Source organism: Saccopteryx bilineata, chromosome 2, assembly GCF_036850765.1.
Source record: "Saccopteryx bilineata isolate mSacBil1 chromosome 2, mSacBil1_pri_phased_curated, whole genome shotgun sequence".
Lineage (NCBI taxonomy): Eukaryota > Metazoa > Chordata > Mammalia > Chiroptera > Emballonuridae > Saccopteryx > Saccopteryx bilineata.
Window position 1 is genome coordinate 233,284,000 of NC_089491.1, and position 8,701 is coordinate 233,292,700.

The following is an 8,701-nucleotide window of genomic DNA, read 5'->3' on the forward strand; positions in this document are numbered from 1 at the left end:
AAAATAGAGAATCAGTACTCAGAAATACATTGAGAGGTCTCAGTAACCACACTGGAAACCATAAGGAAAGGGAACTAGTCTTCATTATTCTAAAGGAAAAAATATTTTCAACCTAGAATTCCATACCTGACCAAACTATCAATCCAGTCTGAGGATCAAGGTCTGAGAAAAAATTTACATCCAGTGCACTTTTCTCAGAAAGTGACTGAAGTAACCAGAAAAGAGGAAGTCTTGACTATAGGAACCAGAACAATATGACACAAGAGAGGATAAAATAGCCCTGCAGATGAAAGTGAAGGAGATCACAAAGTGACCCCGGGCCAGGAGGAGAGGGCAACCATCTCTGATCCACATGGAAGCAGGGCCACAGGCCACAGAGATGGTGCCTTGGGGATATAAATGGGTAGGCTTTTTTGCACTGAAAGAGAAGAAATTTAGACGGTTGGCAGAAGAAACAAGACAAGTACATGAAACAAAAAGACAAACAAACAAACAAGTGAACTCTGGGAGTAGTCTGTAGCAAAGGAAAAGAAACTATAGTTGACAATGCACCTTGGCCATGACCAGCACTGCCTGACTTTAATGATGTAAACACTGAATACTGATCTCACCAAAGTTTAGATGGAAAGGAAGCACCATATCAGGGTGCTTGCAGGGGAGGGATGCAAGGAGAAAGGGCCAAATCCCCATCCGCTTGGCAGGAAAGCAATAGGCAGTGGCCCAGACTGAAAAAGGCAAAAGAAATCACAGTACAGATACATCTTGTAGAGTGGAAGGTAAAGACCTACACAGCCATCTAAAGTGGTAACCTCTGGAATAAAGAAGATGGGACCGAAGGACAGGGTCCTCCTGGGGTTTCTGGTAACAAATCTCTAATATGTGAGCATGTAAATTTTTGATTAAAGTGAAAATGCTTATAGATCCATTAGTTGACTCACTCTTGCCCAGAGCAGTGTTTTCCAACCATAGGTCCGCAGACCCCTGCCAGTGCATCAGAAATTTCCTGCAAGTCCACAAAATAGCTAACCATCCTGATGTTGTATAAAGATTATAGACCCAGTAATATTAGTGTAATTTGCTTATGCTCAGGTTGATTGCCACTTATCAGCCTGTATCACTGATGAAAATACTATTGAAGACCTGGCCAGTTGGCTCAGTATTAGAGTGTCAGCCCAGCACGTGGAAGTCCCAGGTTTGATTCCTAGCCAGGGCACACAAGAGACGCGCCCATCTGCTTCTCCACCCCTCCCCCTCTCCTTCCTCTCTGTCTCTCTCTTCCCCTCCTGCAGCTGAAGCTCCATTGGAACAAAGTTGGCCCAGGCACTGAGGATGGGTCCATAGTCTCCACCTCAGGCGCTAGAATGGCTCAGGTTGCAATGGAGCAATGCAAGAGATGGGCAGAGGATCACCCCCTGGTGGACTTACTGGGTGGCTCTCATTCAGGTGCATGTAGAAGTCTATATCTCTCTGCCTCCCTGCTTCTCATTTCAGAAAAACATAATATATATATATATATATATATATATATATATATATATATATATATATTATTGAGCTTGTTCTAGATCTCTTTGGAATTTGTAGGCTTGTTCAAACAACTTTTTGCACCAGGCTGAGCATTTACAAATCGGGCACAATAGACAAAAAGCATTCAGAAAAACTTACGTCATATTCAGTGCATCATATATATGGAGTTCAGACATCAAGCATCAGTTTGTACCATGTTGCACTTTATTTATGAATGTTTCCATTTCCATCTGGCTAGGTCACTGGTGTCCAAGTGTAAAAAGGTCGAAAATCACTGGGTTAGAGGATGATGAACAGCATTCAAAGCCCTTCACAATTTGTGCTCATCTCCTGTCCCTCCATGAACTTCTCCCTATGCCCTGGACACCACAGCCTTGGGGTCAACTTTATCCCTTTGCAGATCAAGGCTATTCCTGCTGTCACCTCCTCCTGTGGCCATCCCAGGCATGGTGCTTTCAAAGACCTTGATCACTTTCCTGCTAACACTCTAAGCAGCATGAGGTGTTTCTTCCATCTCTTTACAGGTTAACCCTCCCCCATTAAATGACCTGAGCAAAGACAGGCCTGTGCCTGGCCCACAGCAGGAGCTTGGTAAGCATTTCTGTAACTAAACTGAACCTGGAACATGAGAGTGCAGGAGGGAAGGACACGTGGATACTGGCGAAACATGGGCAAAGTTAAGAGGCACTGGTTTACTTCACCAGAATCGCTAATTCTCTTTACTGTTAGACTTGGCTCCAAATAACCATCTAAGTTTAGATCTGTTTTTGTGAAGAATCAGCCAAAAAACCACAGGTTTTACCAAGTGATTGAGGTAACCCTGTCTTAACAGGCGAGTTTGCAAACAGACACACTTGCACAGTGTCTAGCACAGGCCGCTGTTCCTATGCGTCCACTCCAAAAGGTAAAGGAGGTTTACAAAGTTGTGTCAGAGGGAGTCAGGAAAGGAGCCCAGGAAGGGGAAGAGCAATATGAAGTTCCAAGGGACAGTCTAAGTCAGTGGTTCTCAAAGTGTGTCCCAAGGCGCATTGGTGCACCCTAGATTTCCAGGTGCACCCTATAGTATTCCAGAGAAATATGTGCCTGTTGGGGACCAAAAAACCAACAGGGTTTTTGGAGTTTAGATTTTTGGGGGACGGAGATGTGGGAATTGGCTGTAAGCTAACAGTCTGCCCAATCTCCCACCTCACTTGCCTGATTAGGTTGCAAAAAGCTGTTAATCTGTGGTGCTGGATTGTTTACACTACCCCCCATGTTCCCCAGAAAGACTGGAGGCAAGTTTCTTCTATCCTTTTTTCAGTGTAAAGTTAAGATTTGCTAATGACCTCACTTTGCCTTATAAATAAAGTAAGATGCGGGTTTGGGGCACACTTTGTTCTTGCCAGCAGCAATTACAGGGCCCTCCCAACCCCGTATTTTCTTAATTCCGCACCATTCCCACTCAGGACCTGGAATTATTAGCTGCACTGGTTCGCAGCATGTGCCCAGATATAAAAATAAATATAGTTACTCTATATTACTATTTTATTACGGAAATACCACTCTTTTTGTTAACACATCATTATTATATTTATTATTAACACATCATTATATTATTTTTAGATAAATACTCAAATAAAATGAATAGATTTCTCAAAAAGAAGTGTGATATTGAAGAACCCGATTCTGGAAGTGAGCAAAAGTTAAGTGTAAATAAAATAGGACTTGAAGGCTGATGGGCAGAATTTAATTTATAGCATTTTCCATCACTTAACACTGAACAATATGACTGGATTAGAAACCCATTCATGGAAGCTTCAAGTGATTTTGGTTTAACATTAACAAAGGAAGAACTGGCAGCTATATCCATTGATATTGGATTGATAATTAAACATAAGGAATTGTCTCTTGAAGCCTTTTGGATTTCTATAAAAGAAGAATACTTAGCAATATCTTAAAAAGCTTTAAACAGCCTGACCTGTGGTGGCGCAGTGGATAAAGTGTTGACCTGGAATGCTGAGGTTGTCGGTTCGAAACCCTGGGCTTGCCTGGTCAGGGCACATATGGGAGTTGATGCTTCCTGGTCTTCCCCTGTTCTCTCTATCTCTTTCCCCCCCCTCTCTCTCTTCAATAAAAATGGATAAATAAAATCTTAAAAAAAAAAAAAGACTAAGTTTAAAAAAAAAAAAAAAGCTTTAAACATTTTACTACAATTTTCAACATCCTATTTATGTGAATTAGGATTTTCTACCCTCAACACAATTAAGAGTAAAAAGAGAGGAATTCTTCAATGTATTGATGAGGAAATGAGAATTTGCCTTTCAAATATATGCCCAACATTGAAGAAATTGCTAGGACACATCAGGCTCATGTTTCTAATAAACACAAAAATGGAAAAACTAACACATTTGCACCAGGACCTGCCGAATTTACTAAATCTTACTAAGAATGTATCTCTATATATATATAAAAAGATAACATTTTTGTCTTTTTAAAACTTTTTTAACCCCTCTTTTTTACAAATTCTAAAAAACATAACAAAAAATGTAACATAAAAATGTTTTTTAATGTCAGAATAAATTTAATTTTGTTGTATTTATTTCATTTAATTACCATAAAAGCACGCTTGGACTTTATATTTTTTCTTTAATACTTGACTTAATTATCATAACATATTTCTCAAAAATTTGTATATAGTGGGCCTACAATTATTTGTAGGATTTTAAATGCACCCCAACTTCAAAAAGTTTGAGAACCACTGGTTTAACTTCTCTCATTTGCCCCGCCTCCAGCTCCCTAGGAAATGGTCAGTAAAATCCACATTGTTCTTTTAGACCCTGTATTTTGAGGATGTAGGGAAGGAGTGAGTCAGATCTCAGAGTTGGTTGTGGGAGACAACAGAGGTGACCCAATGGGCACAGCCACCATTCCTAAACAGTGTCACAAAGACCAACGGAGCACTCAGTACCCATCCAGGTCAGAAGTTGCCAGTGAACAAAAAGAGGTTATGACTATGCACATGAAATGCACCTGCCACATGACACAAGTATGTGTCTCCCTTTTACCTTTTATCCCAGAGATTTCTACCTGCTGCTGAGCAGCCTGGAAAGCTCCACACCTGAGTGACCATAAAGGACATGGAACTTGGAATTTTCTTAATTTTATCATTAAGAAAATTCTGGTCCTTGACAGTTGGCTCAGTGGTAGAGCCATCAGCCCAGCAAGTGGATGTCCCAGGTTCAATTCTTAGGACACACAAAAGAAGCAACCATCTGCTTCTCTACCCCCCTCTTCTCCTTCCCTTTTCCCTCTCTTTTATTCGCTCTCTCTTCCCCTCCCACAATCATGGCTCACTTGGTTCAAGCAAGTTGGCCCCAGGTGCTAAGGATCACTCTCCCACCTCAGGTGCTAAAATTAGCTCAGTTGCTGAGAAACAGAGCAATGGCCCCAGATGGGCAGAATATTGGCTCCGGATGGGGGTTGGCCAGTGGATCTTGGTCAGGGCACATGCGGGAATCTGTCTCTCTGCCTCCCCTGCTCTCACTTAATTAAAAAGAAAAGAAAAGAAAAGAAATTCCAAACTGGGTGTGAGTGGGTAATGGTGGCAAATCATGTCCTAAGGCCTATATGATAGATTAATGTTTACTTGATCAAGTCCCATCCCCTTTTTTTGTGCAAATAGAATAACTGGCCTGAACTGTGAGAAAAAATCTCTTCTTAGAACCTCCAAAGACAAACACCCCTGTTACTGGGGCAAAACAACCTAGCACCCTCACTATGGCTTTTTCCTCACATATCTCTATGACATGAAATGCACCTACCCCGTGACACAAGTATGTGTCTTCCTTTTACCTTTCATCCCAGAGATTTCTACCTGCATTGCTCTCCCCCTCCCCCAATTTTCTCCCCAGGGATTGCATGTAAATTTGTCATGTCTTCTTTGATTCTAACATTAAAACAGCCTGCACTGCTGCCATTGCAGCATTGGATCATTATCTCAATCCTTTGAGATTTTCCTCCCAGGGCTGTTCACTCTCTTGGGTCAAATAAACTCTTCAAAACTTTCTTTAGGTTTGGAATTTTGGGGTTTGAGGGGGTTTGATTGTTTATTTTTAGAGACAGAGAGAGACAAAGAGAGGGAGAGAGGGACAGACAGACAGACAGGAAGGGAGAGAGATGAGAAGCATCAATTCTTTGTTGCAGCTCCTTAGTTGTTCATTGATTGTTTCTCATATGTGCCTTGACTGAGGGGCTGGCTACAGCTAAGCCAGTGACCCCTTGCTCAAGCCAGTGACTTGGGCTCAAGGCAGCGACCTTGGGGTCCTGTCTATGATCCCACACTCAAGCAGACACCTCACGCTCAAGCTGGTGAGCCTGTGTTCAAGCTGGATAAGCCCACACTCAAGCCAGCAATCTCAGGGTTTCAAACCTGGGTCCTCAGTGGCCCATGGTCGACACTCTATCCACTGCACCACTGGCTGGTCAGGCTAGGTTTGGAATTTCTTTCACTGACTCTGGTATGGAAGTTTGTTGTGGGGAACAGTGGTGGTATTTACTTAGTCAAATTACCAATTCAAACTTCTCCATTTGATTATCAGTTTCACATAGTCAGTGTTTTCACAGGTTGGGTCACAGAAGTGGGGACTGAGATATCACTTAGCAAGTCACCTTTTTGTGAAAAAGTCATCAACACAAAATACAAGAAAGAGGACTCGAGTTCCATAACCGGCACCAAGCTGTTTACATGACTGTATCATCTTGGTTCTAACTCCTTTAGCCACATTGAGATGACTTCACATCTTTGGCCTCAGTTTCCCCACCTAGAAGGTAGGGATAAACGCTGATGCTCTCCACAGTCCTTCAGAATTCTAACCATTTCATTCTAGGAGGCGGGAACGCCCCAAGTGAAAGTATAATTACCCTCAGGGTTCCTTCCCTAGTTTTGATTCAATAAAGTGTCAAGTGGTTTGTAATACACCAAAAATACGTTTTACAGCAAGTGGCAAGAAAAGAACAGAATGAAGATAATCCCTCTTCCTTTTTCCTGTTGAAGCCAGTTAACAACTCCACCCGCAATTTTACCGCCAAAGCCTCTTAGTCATCAGATATTTCGTACCCAAGCAAAACTCATTCAGTCCCTGATTGTACCGTGAAACCCAAGGGCACCCAGAGAAGTGACAAGGAAGAGATCATGTTTTTGTTCATCAAAACATCTTTCAAATTAAGCCATCACATCCTAAAATAGTGGACTAGAATCACCCAGCAGGACCTCTTCCTGAAAGCACCAAGTGCGCGTCCTTGTTTAGAAGCGGGTTGTCGCTCACTTGTGCAGACACAGAAATGACTGATAGCTGAGGCCTCATCAGACACCTGTCGGATTCCCTTTTTTAGCTGAGGTGCTTTCAATGCGCAGGGGTTGCCCAACACAAGCAGCGTCTCGATGACAGTTCTGTGTGCTTGAGCAGTGATCACATTTGGACTAAAATGGAGCTGCAGATGTGTCCATCCACTTCTTAAAAATACATTTAAAAAAATACAGTATTAACCACAAATGAATGGCTGCCCAGCCTCTCAAATGAGATACAGAAATAGGGTTGTTAACTCCATCAGAGGAGGGACACTTCCCATCAGTGCTCCGGCTAAATGAGAAGGAAGATTTCCTAGAAGAGTCTACAAATAGAAACCGACATTTTCCTGGAACAGAAAAATCCAGTGAAGGGCGGGAGATTATCTCCTTTTGAGATTTGAGAATATATTAAATCTATCAATAGTCAGGGGAGAGTTCACAAATTCTTTAATAACCAGCAAAAAGCCTTACTCAGTGTGAACATGACCAAGTTAAAAATCAGAGTAATATTTCATGGTTTGCCAAATTAATCCAAGTAATTCAAATTAGACAACTCTACATTGAGTGTCCTTATGGCCTGAGGTCCATGAAAATGGAAATTATTTCTCTGCCAGGAAAACATTCCTGACCATGAAAAAAAGGCTCATTGTTTGGACTGACTATAGCTAATTCATACTTTGAATGCTAAAATTATTTATACATTCAAATTTTTAAAGAATTCGCCACAGAGCCTAATTAGCATGCCTTTCCAATTCTCTTTCCAAACTTAGATTCTGAAATTCACAGTGAACAAGAATGGCATTCCCTTTTCACCAAGAAAAAAGTAAGTGAAGATTAATGAAAATATGGTCAGAATAGTATTTTGTACTCCATTTAGGTTTTTCAAACAAAGATTTCAAAAAAATTTTATGTCTTTAATCTGAGATATTTTTAATTATTTTCTTTAAGGGCACAATAAGAAAAAAAACCAGTAATTTTAAGTAGGTCTTTCTGGCTGTGTCTACAAGGACAGTGACAAAGAACTGGTCACACTGGGTTATATTATTAAAAGTAACGCCAGAAGATTTCTTTTAAATCACCTAAGTCATCCCCTGGTCTAAGCCCTGAGGAAACTCATGCATCATTTAGACTTACATTCGTCTTTTAAAAATAATTTACACCTGTAAGTTTTTTTCACATCTTGACGACAAGATCCCAATGTCATTTACTTGACTCCTCTAAATGCAGGTGGCTTACTAAGGGAAGACGTGGCCGGCCCAGCGGCAGAGGTAGAGTGTGCTGACAGCTATTCCGCAGCACGGCAGCACCGCAGATAGAAAGCAAGTAACAGCACAGAGCTTGGAGGTGTCCTCCCTGCACTGCAACGCTGGTAAGAGGAATAGCCTTCGCTGAAGAAAGCATAGTGTGTATACATGTAAATAAACCATGCGAAACCCACAGGCAGAGCCCACACTGTCTCCCTCAACTCTCATGTCTCTGAGTTGGAGACAGGCTCCCTGGTTTCCACATTACCTGTCTTTTTTTTTTTTTAAGAGTCCACCAAAATGCACACAGATCGCACATGTGCCAGGCACAGCTTGAGGGCTTTAACCACCAGAATTCACTTAATCCTCATGACAGCTCTAAGGTCAGGGCCAGCTTCCTGAGTGATGGCACAGGGTGGCAGGACTTCACGTTTGAGGTCTTGCTCTTGTGTTGTCATCTTGAAACTGTAACAAGGGGCCCAGCAGTTTCATTTCATCACAATTTGAATAAGGGGCTCGGCACACTTGGTGACTGGTCCTGCCTGTGAGGTTAGAATGCTTATCACTCCCATTTTACTGATGCAAAAACTGAGGCAAAGAGCAG